This window comes from Triticum urartu, chromosome 6, assembly GCF_003073215.2.
Source record: "Triticum urartu cultivar G1812 chromosome 6, Tu2.1, whole genome shotgun sequence".
Classification (NCBI taxonomy): domain Eukaryota; kingdom Viridiplantae; phylum Streptophyta; class Magnoliopsida; order Poales; family Poaceae; genus Triticum; species Triticum urartu.
Window position 1 is genome coordinate 411,611,029 of NC_053027.1, and position 15,437 is coordinate 411,626,465.

Sequence of the window (15,437 nt, forward strand, 5' to 3'; positions counted from 1 at the left end):
CATCCCTAGCCGAAGGGGGGAATCCCTCTCTAGTGGCCATCTTCATCATCCCGGTGCTCTCCATGACGAGGAGGGAGTAGTTCACCCTCGGGGCTGAGGGTATGTACCAGTAGCTATGTGTTTGATCTCTCTCCCTCTCTCATGTTCTTGATTTGGCACGATCTTGATGTATCGCGAGCTTTGCTATTATAGTTGGATCTTATGATGTTTCTCCCCCTCTACTCTCTTGTGATGGATTGAGTTTTCCCTTTGAAGTTATCTTATCAGATTGAGTCTTTAAGGATTGAGAACACTTGATGTATGTCTTGCATGTGCTTATCTGTGGTGACAATGGGATATCACGTGATCCACTTGATGTATGTTTTGGTGATCAACTTGCGAGTTTCGTGACCTCGTGAACTTATGCATAGGGGTTGGCACACGTTTTCGTCTTGACTCTCTGGTAGAAACTTTGGGGCACTCTTTGAAGTTCTTTGTGTTGGTTGAATAGATGAATCTGAGATTGTGTGATGCATATTGTATAATCATACCCACAGATACTTGAGGTGACATTGGAGTATCTAGGTGACATTAGGGTTTTGGTTGATTTGTATCTTAAGGTGTTATTCTAGTACGAACTCTATGATAGATTGAACGGAAAGAATAGTGAAAGTATGAACCCTAGGCCTTGTTTTGAAGCATTGCAATACCATTTTCGCTCACTTTTATCATTAGTTACCTTGCTGTTTTTATATTTTCAAATTACAAAAACCTATATCTACCATCCATATTGCACTTGTATCACCATCTCTTCGCCGAACTAGTGCACCTATACAATTTACCATTCTATTGGGTGTGTTGGTGACACAAGAGACTCTTTGTTATTTGGTTGTAGGGTTGTTTGAGAGATACCATCTTCATCCTACGCCTCCCACGGATTGATAAACCTTAGGTCATCCAGTTGAGGGAAATTTGCTACCGTCCTACAAACCTCTGCACTTGGAGGCCCAACAACGTCTACAAGAAGAAGGTTGTGTAGTAGACATCAAGCTCTTTTCTGGCGCCGTTGCCGGGGAGGTGAGTGCTTGAAGGTATATCTTTAGATCTTGCAATCGAATCTTTTTGTTTCTTGTTTTATCACTAGTTTATTTTATAATAAAAGAGAACAAAAAATGGAATTGAGTTTGCCTCATACGCTTCATCTTTTTCATATCTTTCATGAGAATGATGGAAAGGAAAATTGTGCTCAAGTGCTAGAAGAAGTCTCTAAAATGTTTGGCATTAAATCTTTGAATGATGAGCATGATTGCAATGTTGTTAGTATGAACTCCTTGAATATCCATAGTACTAATGATGATTGCACTAGTCATGATGAAAATGTCTCTTATAAGCATGTCATCTTTTGTGGAGTGCATAGAGTTTGCAAGTACACACCAAATAGGGGAGATAGATTTTGCAAGAGGCATAATTATTTAGAAACCAAATGGTTGCAAGAGAGGCTAGATGTTTGTGCTGAAAATTTAAAATTTCTTCGCCATACTTGTGAACTTTGCAATGAACATGGTCATTTAAATCTCCAATGCAAATTGTTTCATGATCGTATCGTGTCCAAAAATTGTGATGATTTGATTTCCCTTGCACATCATAATGAACTTAGTTTGCTTTTGGTTTATGAAGAAATGAAACATATAACTAAGCATATTCCAGAATATAACCTTGAGAAATTCCTCGATATTGATCTAGAAGAAATTTTTATGTATTGTGTGGTGAATTGCATTGAAAATCCTTATATTGCCAATTACATAAAGAAAAGAAAAAAAATAGAGGATGAAGATAATACTAATGAAAGGGAAGAGGCTTCCCAATATCCTCTTATTATTTCTTATGATGAATCAGGTAACGAGGAGGAGCCTTCTATTCAACCAATCTCATCAATAAGGGGCTCCAAAAAGAGGATTGAACCCACACATAATGTGATGAAGAAAAAGAAAAGACGGAGAAGTAAAGGTAAAAAGGTATCCCTCCCAAATGATGTTGCCCCTATTACTCATTGTGATGATGATAATTGCTATACTATTGGTGCTATCCATACTATTAATGATGAGAGTGATTATGCTTATGATATGAAAAGGCCCAAGCTTGGGGATGCTATGTTTGATGAGAATGACATGTTTGAGAATATATTTGCTGCAATTAATGTTTGTCCCAAGCTTGGGGATGCTATGTTTAATGAAGATGATATTTCTAGCCTCCCAAGTTTTGATATGCAAATTTGTTATGATGATAGCATGCCTCCTACTTATGATGATTATATTGATGAAAGTGGGTTTTGAAGAGTGTAAACTTTAGGAAGTAATGATCCCACTATTTTGGAGGATGTTTAATCTTATTGTGATAATTATGCAAGTGGATTTCGAGAGGTCATGACTTTATTTAGTAATGATTCCACTATCTTGGAAGAGGTTTCAATTGATTATGATGAGAACAAAGTTGCTACTTATGATGATTATTGTGATGATACTTATGCTATAAAAAGTAATGATGATTATATTTATAAAACTTGTCATGATTATTATTACCCCTTTTCTGAACATTACTCTTTTAATATGTAAACAATTTATAGTATTCGAGTTTCTTATGATACTCCCACTATTCCGAATGAGAAGAATTTAGCTTATGTGGCGAGTAATAAAATTTCTATGCTTGTTGATCATGAACAGAATACTTTATGTGATAGTTATATTTTTGAATTAATTCATGATTCTACTGAAAATTATTATGAGGGAGGAATATATGCTTGTAGGAATTGCAATAATATCAAGTTTCCTCTCTATTTGCTCAAAATATTGAAGTTATGCTTGTTTTTCTTTCCTATGCTAGTTGATTATTGTTCCCATAAATTGTTTGCTCACAAAATCCCTATGCATAGGAAGTGGGTCAGAATTAAATGTGCTAGTCATATTCTTCATGATGCTCTCTTTATGTTTCAATTCTTATCTTTTATGTGAGCATCATTGAAAGCATCATGCCTAGCTAGGGGAGTTAAACGATAGCGCTTGTTGGGAGGCAACCCAACTTCATTTTTGTTCTTTGCTTTTTTTTCTCCTGTTTAGTAATAAATAATTCATCTAGCCTCTGTTTAGATGTGGTTTTATGTTTTAATTAGTGTTTGTGCCAAGTAGAACCTTTGGGAAGACTTGGGTGAAGTCTTTGCGATCTTGCTGTAAAAAACAAAAACTTTAGTGCTCACGAGATTAGCTGCCATTTTTTACTGGAGAGTGCAATTAAGTTGATTCTTTTTGAAGATGATTAACACAAAAATTACTCAGGTCCACCAACTTATTTGAGAATTGTTTTAGTTCCAGAAGTATACGTTTGATACAGATTACTACAGACTGTTCTGTTTTTGACAGATTCTGTTTTCATTGTGTTGTTTGCTTATTTTGATGAATCTATGAGTAGTATCGGAGGGTATGAACCATAGAGAAGTTGAAATACAGTAGATATTACACAAATATAAATAAAGAATTATTCCACAACAGTACCTAAGTGGTGATTTATTTTCCTATACTAACGGAGCTTACGAGTTTTCTGCTAAGTTTTGTGTTGTGAAGTTTTCAAGTTTTGGGTAAAGATTTGATGGACTATGGAATAAGGAGTGGCAAGAGCCTAAGATTGGGGATGCCCAAGGAACCCCAAGGTAATATTCAAGGACAACCAAGAGCCTAAGCTTGGGGATGCCCTGGAAGGCATCACCTCTTTCGTCTTCGTTCATCGGTAACTTTACTTGGAGCTATATTTTTATTCACCACATGATATGTGTTTTGCTTGGAGCATCATTTTATTTTCTTTTGTTTTGCTTGCTGTATGAATAAAATACCAAGATCTGAAATTCTTAAATGTTAGAGAGTCTTCACATAGTTGCATAATTATTCGACTACTCATTGATCTTCACTTATATCTTTCAGAGTAGTTTGTCGTTTGCTCTAGTGCTTCACTTATATCTTTTTAGAGCACGGCCATGGTTTTATTTTATAGAAATTATTGATCTCTCATGCTTAAATTATATTATTTTGAGAGTCTTTTAGAACAGCATTGTAATTTTCTTTGGTTATGAAACTAGTCCTAATATGATGGGCATCCAAGTTGGGTATAATAAAAACTTTCATATAGAGTTCATTGAATATTATGAGAAGTTTGATAATTGATTGTTTTGAGATATGAAGATGGTGATATTAGAATCATGCTAGTTGAGTAGTTGTGAATTTGAGAGATACTTGTGTTAAAGTTTATGATTCCCGTAGCATGCACGTATGGTTAACCGTTATGTGATAACTGACTCAAGTCTGCACCGCGATTAAACAACTCTTGGTAACCTTCATCACTTACGAGTTTGAACTCGATCACGTCATTCCTAGCCTGCTTTGCTATATCCTTGTCGTGCCGATTTTAACTGTGCTACCTGGTCCTTCTTCCCGGAGCAAAAATTTCGACGGTGATCTAATCTTACGTCGATATTCCTCCTTGTATCAATTCTCCTTGCACAATAAGCTTGATTCCGAGTTTGTGTCGTACCAATGGTTTCAATAACTTTTCGCTTCATCATTCCGTTGACTTGATGTCATTGCCGATCGATTACATCTTCATGAAACCTCCCAACAATTTTGTCGTAATCATTGTAAAAAATTTGACTTCTTCCAAGTTGTGTGTCGAATTCAGGATGAGAAATACCATCCTTGCCCCTCGATGATTTTTTTCATCGACAACATTCTTGCCTTCCCCCAACACAAACTTGTTCATGTTTTGTGTTGTATCTTGATTTCCTTGCTATCTAGCTTATGATATGTTCTACCTTGGAGTATTACAATATGTTATGTCGAGGATGTTGTGAGAATTGCTCCACCTCTTAATAATTCTTAGTATAGTGATGCTTCTCGTCATCACCATCCTTTTCTTGGTCCCCGTGTTCCAACTGGAGTACCAATAAGTGAACTCTGTTGTAAGAATTTAATATTCCTAGCAACCCTATTGCTTCTGAGTTAATGGTCAACAATTCCAATTTAGTGCACTGGTTGCTAAATCGCCATTCCAATGTTAGTCGTGCAACCCAGCCCATATTTCGAGTGCACCGTTCAACCAATGTTTAATTGTGGATGTTTTCCTCGAACATACATCATTATATTGTACTGTTTGATCTGACAAATGTTTTCTCCTTGTTCACATAATTGTGGAAATCTATCTTGTTGGAAATCTTGAGGATTGTCGCTGACTCAATCAGCCACCTCCTCATCTCTCCTTGATTTAATGATGAACTCATGATTCAGAACTTGCTTCCATAGTTCATTTCCCGAGAATCTTGCAACTCAATCTCGTCAAATTGTGTTGCACCCCTTCCTTCTTAGGCATCATGAGTCTGAGGTATCCTGACACCAATCAGATCTGAATCTCGGTTAGATATGATGATTAGAACATATTCCCAAGGGTTATAACATTTGTCTTTGACTCGATAAGGTGATGGCATGCCTAGCACACCTGGCCGGAGGACCTATTGTTATAGTTTCATTTTTTGCAAGGTTAGCCATTCTTCCATGAGGAAATTATAAGACATATTCTATGAGTTGTCCCTGATGGATCCTTTCTGTATACAAAGTCTGGTCCTTGCTTGAAACACCATATCATTGCTACCTCGAAGCTTGACTATGATACTTCGATCATCAACAAAAACATTGCATGTGTGATGCTAAATGTTTCTTGGTCAATTATTCAAATAATGTTGTATGGGTAACATCATGATTATTCCTTGCCTCTTTATCTAAATGGTTAGGTACTTGCTCTCCTACCCTGTATACCAGGTTCTGCTTGTTCCTGGGAAGGGTATACTCCTAATACTTGTGTGTAATCACAATTTTCCTTGCCATTATCCTGATTAATCTATTAATCACATTTTCCTTTCCATTGTTCTGTTTAACCTTCTTGATCTATATGATCTAAGCAGTAACGATTCCCTGCTTATGAAAACACCTCGGTGTACACCCCTGTCAGTAAGACCTCGTTACTATTGTTGTAACATTCCATTAACTGCCGGTGAACGAGAACCTTGCCTATTGGTCTGCCTCGTTACAATGGGCAAGAAAATGGTTCTCTTCGTCCCCCGTTGTTGGTACCGACATTGTTCCCAACATAGCTGATAGACTATCCTCTCACATGCCTTGCTTTCTGTGCAAGATGCATCACCCTTCCTACTCTTAACCCACATGGTGGACCCATAACCCACAGGTCCACAGGATCGAAACCTGACTCTCCTGTACAACCCTAATTCTAATGTATTCCTTACACTTGGCTTCGTGTGTAATTCACGAGCTAAATTCTACCATGTTTCATCCTGGTGTCAAACACCATATTATTCTCGTCGGTCAAGACCCCATTCCAGCTTCTGGTTAGGCATCGAATGACTGCCTACCCGTTTAAAACTTTGGTACCATTGCTTATTGCTCTCAATGCATTCACTGAAATACTACTCGTAGGGTACTTCGTGTAACACTTTCTGAATTCGCCGTCAGATGCACAGACTTCATGGAGATACGTTCCTCCAAAGTTTCCCCCCTTGTCGCGTCCGTAGAACGATGAAGATCCTGAACAAAGGATGATGACTTGATCATGACGGCCAGAAACAAAGGAATGAAGACATCAACATAATGAATCAAGCTCTTCAAAAGGGTAGCCAAGACAGAGAAGACCCGTTAGAATTTCGCAACCAGAATTTTACCCCCCTTACTACACCGCTTAATCTCGGGACGAGATTTCTTATAGTGGGGGAGATTTGTGACGCCCGGATAATCAAGCTACAGTAATCCACTGCAAATGATGTCTTTTCATAGTCTTACTATTGCTAAGTCCCACGTTAAATCAAACCCATTTGAATTCAAATTCCAAAATTAGTCAAACAATAAAAGTTTTCGAACGTTAAAACTAAAATGTTCCGAGTGTGTCGGATATTTCATAAGTAATGTGGGTGATGAAACTACACTTTTATAAAATAATTTAATGCATCAAAGTAATTAAAACATCATTTAAAATAATTAATAAATATTTTTAATTCGATAAATAATTGTAAACTAAGTTAAAATAATGTTGGGACATTTTATCTCAGCGGGTTTTGGTAAGTTACTAATTTAGAATTAAGTTTTGTAATATTCCAAAGTCATTTGAGATCTAAACTGAAACAAAACAGTAAATAAAATAAACGAAAGGCAAAATAAAAATAAAAGGCAAAGCCCCCCCCCCCCCCCCACACACACACACACACACATTGGGCCTCGGCCAAGCTGGCTATCCATCCGACCGGCCCAGCCGACCACCCCGCTGCCTACTGGCCTACTAAACCACCGACACCACAAGCCCCCTCCCCGAATTATCTCCTGGAACGGATCGGGAGAGGAGTTCCCGATCCCGATCTGCCGGCGCCCCGCTCGCCGGTCGGCCGCCGCCTGGCCGGCCACCGCCGCACCACCTCGTGGGAGCCCCCTCGGCCCCGTCGCCCCGTCGCCGCCCACCAACGCAACTGTTCGCCGTCTCCGCCCGTCGCCCCGCCGGCGCCACACCACCGCCGCTACTGCCTCGTCGTCGCCCTGTTGCTCCGACGCCTCTGGCCCTCCTCGAGCTCGCCCCGCGCTCACTGTGAGCCCCCTGCCGAACCCCTGTTTTCCCCCTTGTTAGCTGTCGTAGGTCGCCGTAGCCTGAGCTACTCGCTGCGACCATCTACACGTGCCCCTCGCCGCCCCGCCTAGCTTGCCTCGCGCCCCTGCTCATGCTCGCTCTGCCATAGCTGTCGCCTCCCTCCACCGCAGCCCCCCTGCTACCTTCACCTCCGCCTACCCTGCCGTGGCCGCCGGCCAGCCCCGCGCGCTGCTCCTGCGTCTGTTTGTCGTGCCTGCACGCCGCCGCCTGGAAGCGCCCGCCTGGGCCGCCCCTTGCCGCTCCCAACCCCTCACCACCGGCCCCAGGCCACGGGCCTCCCCCTGCTCTGGCACCCTGCCGGGTCCGCCGCCCCGCGCGCCCCTGGGCGTGCGCCCACTCGGCCAGCGCCCCGCCAGCCTCGCCCCGCTGCGCTCGCCGGCACCAGCCCCGTCGCCCGCTGCCCGTAACCCACCACACCCGCTAAGGCCCTGGCCTATGACACGGGGGGCCACCATAGAACGTAAAAATATATATATATAAATAAATAAATAAATTAGAAATTAATTAACTTAATTAATTTTGATTAATTAACTCAACTTAATTAACATACTAATTAAACTGTTAACTGTTAATTAGTGTAGGGACAATGACGAACGGGCCCCACTGGCCAGTTTGACTGGTCAGCGATCAGAGTTGACTGCTGACATCATGCTGACATCAGCATGCACTTTTCTGGATAATATTGAATTAAAGTAATTAAATAAATTCTAAAATGATTTAAATCTTTTAAAATTAATATAAAATAAACCGTAGTTCGGATGGAAAAACTTTGTACATGAAAGTTGCTCAGAACAACAAGACGAATTCGGATACGCAGCCCGTTCGTCCGCCAGGCATCCCTAGCATAGCGAACATGCAACTTTCCCCCTCCAATTCATCTGTCCGAAAACGCAAAACACCAGGGATATTTTCCCGGATGTTCCCCCTTCACCGGTATCACCTCATACCGCGTTAGGGCACGCCTAGCACCGCTACTTGTCATGTCATGCATCGGTATGCATTTGTTTGCATTGTATTCAATGTTTCTTCCCCCTCTTTTCTCCGGTAGACTACGAGACTGACGTCACTGCTGGTGCCCCGATCGACTACGCGGTTGACGACCCCTACTTGCCAGAGCAACCAGGCAAGCCCCCCCTTGATCACCAGATCTCGCCTATTCTTCTCTCTACTGCTTGCATTAGAGTAGTGTAGCATGTTACTGCTTTCCGTTAATCCTATCCTGATGCATAGCTTGTCCTTGCTACTATTGTTGTTACCTTTACCTGCAATCCTAATGCTTAGTATAGCATGCTAGTTTATCATCAGTGGCCCTACATTCTTGTCCGTCTGCCATGCTATACTATCGGGCCATGATCACTCGGGAGGTGATCACGGGTATATACTTATATATATATATATATATATATTATGATACTTGTGGTGATTAAAGTCGGGTCGGCTCGTAGAGTACCCGCGAGTGATTCACGGATTGGGTCCGAAAGGATGTTTGTCCGGACGGCCCTCTGGGTGAACCTTTGTGGCGGAGCAACAGGGCAGGTGGAGACCGCCTAGGAGAGAGGTGGGCCTGGCCTTGGTCGGCGTCCGTGGTTATTTCAAAATAACATGCTTAACGAGATCTGGGTATTTGATCTGAGTCTGGCCACTCGCCTATACGCACTAACCAACTACGCGGGAACAGTTATGGGCACTCGACGTCGTGGTATCAGCCGAAGCCTTCGTGACGTCAGCGACTGAGCGGCGCGCGCCGGGTTGGACTGGAACGCCTGCTCTTGTATAAGGGAGGCTAGGTCTGCTCACCGGCCGCGTACGGGATGTGTAGGTGTGCAATGGGCGATGGGTCCAGACCCCTGCGACATAGGATTTAGACCGGCGTGCTGACCTCTCTATTGTGCCTAGGTAGGGCTGTGACGTGTTGATCTTCCAAGGCCGGGCATGACCCAGAAAAGTGTGTCTAGACAAAGGGGATCGAGCGTGTTGGGAAATGTGGTGCACCCCTACAGGGAAGTTGATCTATTCGAATAGTCGTGTCCCTCGGTAAAAGGACGACACGGGGTTGTACCTTGACCTTATGACAACTAGAACCGGATACTTAATAAAACACACCCTTCCAAGTGCCAGATACAACCGGTGGTCGCTCCCTCACAGGGCGACGAGGGGAGGATCACCGGGTAGGATTATGCTATGCGATGTTACTTGGAGAACTTACTATCTACTCTCTTCTACATGCTACAAGATGGAGGCTGCCAGAAGTGTAGTCTTTGATAGGACTAGCTATCCCCCTCTTATTCTGGCATTCTGCAGTTCAGTCCACTGATATAGCCTCTTTACACATATTCCCATGCATATGTAGTGTAGCTCCTTCCTTGCGAGTACTTTGGATGAGTACTCACGGTTGCTTTGCTCCCCTTTTTTCCCCTTTCTATATCCGATTGATGCGACCAGATGTTGGAGTCCAGGAGCCAGACGCCACCGTCGACGACGACTACTACTACTCGGGAGGTGCCTACTACTACGTGCAGGCCGCTGACGACGACAAGGAGTAGTTTAGGAGGATCCCAGGCAGGAGGCCTGCGCCTCTTTCGATATGTATCCCAGTTTGTGCTAGCATTCTTAAGGCAAACTTATTTAACTTATGTCTGTACTCAAATATTGTTGCTTCCACTGACTCGTCTATGATCGAGCTCTTGTATTCGAGCCCTCGAGGCCCTGGCTTGTAATATGATGCTTGTATGACTTATTTTATTTGTAGAGTTGTGTTGTGATATCTTCCCGTGAGTCACGTTTGCGTGTATGATTAGTGTACGGTCAAAACGGGGGCGTCACAACTAATAGATTTTTGCAATAAGTATGTGAGTTCTTTATGACTAATGTTGAGTCCATGGATTATATGCACTCTCACCCTTCCACCATTGCTAGCCTCTCTAGTACCGCGCAACTTTCGCCGGTACCACAAACACACCATTTACCTTCCTCAAAACAGCCACCATACCTACCTATTATGGCATTTCCATAGCCATTCCGAGATATATTGCCATGCAACTTTCCACCGTTCCGTTTATTATGACATGCTTCATCATTGTTATATTGCTTTGCATGATCATGTAGTTGACATCGTATTTGTGGCAAAGCCACCGATCATAATTCTTTCATACATGTCACTCTTGATTCATTGCACATCCAGGTACACTGCCGGAGGCATTCATATAGAGTCATATTTTGTTCTAAGTATCGAGTTGTAAGTAAATAAAAGTGTGATGATCATCATTATTAGATCATTGTCCCAGTGAGAAAAGGATGATGGAGACTATGATTCCCCCACAAGTTGGGATGAGACTACGAATGAAAAAAAAGAGGCCATAAAAAAGAAAAGGCCCAAAAAATGAGAGAAAAAGAGAGAAGGGGCAATGCTACTATCCTTTTACCACACTTGTGCTTCAAAGTAGCACCATGATCTTCATGACAGAGAGTCTCCTATGTTGTCACTTTCATATATTAGTGGGAATCTTTCATTGTAGAACTTGGCTTGTACATTCCAATGATGAGCTTCCTCAAAATGCCCTAGTTCTTTGTGAGCAAGCAAGTTGGATGCACACCCACTTAGTTTCTTTTGAGCTTTCATACACTTATAGCTTTAGTGCATCCGTTGCATGGCAATCCCTACTCACTCACATTGATATCTATTGATGGGCATCTCCATAGCCCGTTGATACGCCTAGTTGATGTGAGACCATCTTCTCCTTTTTTGTCTTCTCCACAACCACCATTCTATTCCACCTATAGTGCTATGTCCATGGCTCACGCTCATGTATTGCGTGAAGATTGAAAAAGTTTGAGAACATCAAAAGTATGAAACAATTGCTTGGCTTGTCATCGGGGTTGTGCATGATTTAAATATTTTGTGTGATGAAGATAGAGCATAGCCAGACTATATGATTTTGTAGGGATATCTTTCTTTGGCCATGTTATTTTGATGAGACATGATTACTTTGTTAGTATGCTTGAAGTATTATTATTTTTATGTCAATATTAAACTTTTGTCTTGAATCTTATGGATCTGAATATTCCTGCCACAATAAAGAAGATGACATTGATAAATATATTAGGTAGCATTCCACATCCAAAATTTTGTTTTTATCATTTACCTACTCGAGGACGAGCAGGAATTAAGCTTGGGGATGCTTGATACGTCTCCAACGTATCTATAATTTTTGTGTGTTCCATGCTATTATATTACCCATTTTGGATGTTTATGGGCTTTATTATACACTTTTATATTATTTTTGGGACTAACCTATTAACCGGAGGCCCAGCCCAAATTGTCTTTTTCTTGCCTATTTCAGTGTTTCGAAGAAAAGGAATATCAAACGGAGTCCAAATGGAATGAAACCTTCAGGAGAGTTATTTTTGGAAAGGAAGCAATCCAGGAGACTTAGAGTAGACGTCAGGGAAGCTTCGAGGAAGCCACGAGGGAGGGAGGCGCGCCCTACCCCCTAGGCGCAACCCCACCCTCGTGGGCCCCTCGTGGCTCCCTTGACCGACTTCTTTCGCCTATATATGTCCATATACCCTAAAAACACTGAGGAACACAATAGATCGGGAGTTCCATCGCCAGAAGCCTCCGTAGCCACTGAAAACCAATCTAGACCCGTTCTGGCATCCTGCCGGAGGGGGAAATCCCTCTCTGGTGGCCATCTTCATCATCCCGGTGCTCTCCATGACGAGGATGGAGTAGTTCACCCTCGGGGCTGAGGGTATGTACCAGTAGCTATGTGTTTGATCTCTCTCTCTCTCTCGTTCTTGATTTGGCACGATCTTGATGTATCGCGAGCTTTGCTATTATAGCTGGATCTTATGATGTTTCTCCCCCTCTACTCTCTTGTGATGGATTGAGTTTTCCATTTGAAGTTATCTTATCGGATTGAGTCTTTAAGGATTTGAGAACACTTGATGTATGTCTTGCATGTGCTTATCTGTGGTGACAATGGGATATCACGTGATCCACTTGATGTATGTTTTGGTGATCAACTTGCGAGTTCCGTGACCTCGTGAACTTATGCATAGGGGTTGGCACACATTTTCGTCTTGACTCTCCGGTAGAAATTTTGGGGCACTCTTTGAAGTTGTTTGTGTTGGTTGAATAGATGAATCTAAGATTGTGGGATGCATGTCGTATAATCATACCCACGGATACTTGAGGTGACATTGGAGTATCTAGGTGACATTAGGGTTTTGGTTGATTTGTATCTTAAGGTGTTATTCTATTACAAACTCTATGATAGATTGAACGAAAAGAATAGCTTCGTGTTATTTTACTACGGACTCTTGAATAGATCGATCAGAAAGGATAACTTTGAGGTGGTTTCGTACCCTACAATAATCTCTTCGTTTGTTCTCCGCCATTAGTGACTTTGGAGTGACTCTTTGTTGCATGTTGAGGGATAGTTATATGATCCAATTATGTTATTATTGTTCCGAGAACTTGCACTAGTGAAAGTATGAACCCTAGGCCTTGTTTCAACACATTGCAATACCGTTTGTGCTTAATTTTATCATTAGTTACCTTGCTGTTTTTATATTTTCAGATTACAACCTATATCTACCATCTATATTGCACTTGTATCACCATCTCTTCACCGAACTAGTGCACCTATGCATTTTACCATTGTATTGGGTGTGTTGGGGACACAAGAGACTCTTTGTTATTTGGTTGCAGGGTTGTTTGAGAGATACCATCTTCATCCTTGATAACCCACAAGTATAGGGGATCACAACAGTTTTCGAGGGTAGAGTATTCAACCCAAATTTATTGATTTGACACAAGGGAGACAAAGAATATTCTCACGTATTAGCAGCTGAGTTGTCAATTCAACCACACCTGGAAACTTAATATCTGCAGCAAAGTGTTTAGTAGCAAAGTAATATGATAGTAGTGATAACGGTAACAAAAGGTAACAGTAGTAAAAGTAATGTTTTTGGTATTTTGTAGTGATGATAGCAATAGCAGCGGAAAAGTAAATAAGTGAAGAACAATATATGGAAATCTCGTAGGCAATGGATCGGTGATAGAGAATTATGCCGGATGCGGTTCATCATGTAACAGTCATAACCTAGGGTGACACAGAACTAGCTCCAGATCATTGATATAATGTAGGCATGTATTCCGAATATAGTCATACGTGCTTATGGAAAAGAACTTGCATGAAATCTTTTGTCCTACCCTCCCGTGGCAGCGGGGTCCTTACGGAAACTAAGGGATATTAAGGCCTCCTTTTAATAGAGAACCGGAACAAAGAATTAACACATAGTGAATACATGAACTCCTCAAACTACAATAATCACCGGTAAGTATCCCGATTATTGTCACTTCGGGGTTAACGTATCATAACACATAATAGGTGACTATAGACTTGCAAGATAGGATCAAGAACACTCATATATTGATGAAAACATAATAGGTTCAGATCTGAAATCATGGCACTCGGACCCTAGTGACAAGCATTAAGCATAGCAAAGTCATAGCAATATCAATCTCAAAACATACTGGATACTAGGGATCAAACCCTAACAAAACTAACTCGATTACATGACTGTAACATCCCAAATTTTCAATTTGGAATGTTATACACTAGATCATCATGCATAACATATTTTCTTGCATTTTGGTTGATCCTAGAAATTTCACGCAACTCAAGGACCCTCGGAGAGAGTTGGAGATTTCGTTATTTTCATATTTGAGAGTTTTCTCGAATTTTGAAAATAGGATCATTTGATTTATTTATTTTATTTTCAATAATTTTTCCGGTGTCAAAATATATGAGAGAGGGAATAATATGACTTTCCCAAATTTAGGAAAAAAAATGAAGATATAATAACTAGATCAATTTTTTTTGTTTTCCGGTGTTTATTTGCATTTTATTTGGATAGGGAAAAATGCGTGTTTTCAAAAATTGCATTTTAGGTCCGTAGAAAAGTTCATTTTGTTCGGCTCATTTCTAGGAGTCGGAGAAAATTTACTTTTAGATTTTTGGAGCCCGTTTCGTTTAGTTTTCTTTTGTTTTTCTGCGCGCGAAATCTGTAAAAAAAATATAAAAAAAAATTTGAGTAGCGCCTTGGGCCAAAGGCCCAAGCCAAGCCACCTACCGCTGCGCTCCCAGGCGCCAGGCGCCGAGCCAGGAGCCGGCCGCCGCCGCCTCTTGCTAGGACCGAATCCTTTTAGGATTCTAGGGCACCCCCTTGTCCCTTTTCCTTATTCCGTTTATTTTCTAGATCTTTCCTACTCCTATTCTAATTCCTTGCCCTCTACCCCAAGTAAACCCCTCCCCTCCCCAATATAAATACCCAAGCACCCCCCCCTCTAAACACATCAAATCAAAGCCCCTCTCCTCCACACCGCACCTTGCCACCCCACGCCGCGCCGCCGCACCACCTCACCCGCGCCGCCGCACCACCTCACCCGCGCCGCTGCACCTTGCCCACGCCGCCGCCCTACGCCGCCGCCGCCGGAGCCCCTCGCCGGAGACCTCGCCGGAGGTAGCCCCACGCTACATCTATTCTTTTTCTCGGATCGTTTTCTTCTAATCGTTCCGATTCTTTTCTTCCCTAAACCGTTCCGGTTTTCTAGATCGGTTTTTCGTTCGGTTTTTCTTCTCTGAAACCCTAGATCGGATTCGTTTTCTTGTCCGATTTAGTTGTCTTTGGACCGTTCGCCAGACCGTTCGTCC